The following is a 292-nucleotide window of genomic DNA, read 5'->3' as shown; positions in this document are numbered from 1 at the left end:
GTCACTGCTTGGCTCAATGACTCCCACATAAGTCCAAAACGCTAACAAACCTCGAATGGTCGTCATAAGCGTGTTGGTCTCTTTAACCTGCACGCGGGCTGAAAATGTATTAATTCTACTTCATGTCAGAACTATTGATACTCACCTTCAACACCATTTGTGGCAACCACTTTGCTAGATGAAACTCGTACGGGTGGCACTCGCTCAAACCAACAAAAAAATTCACCGACAAGATTCGCTTTTTCAACCGTCGTCATTCTCTTCACCCTCTCCATCTCATAATCGCACTGAG

Source organism: Caenorhabditis briggsae (genome assembly GCF_000004555.2).
Source record: "Caenorhabditis briggsae complete genome, chrII, whole genome shotgun sequence".
Lineage (NCBI taxonomy): Eukaryota > Metazoa > Nematoda > Chromadorea > Rhabditida > Rhabditidae > Caenorhabditis > Caenorhabditis briggsae.
The sequence above is the reverse complement of the archived record's forward strand: the minus strand, read 5'-3'. Positions refer to the sequence as shown.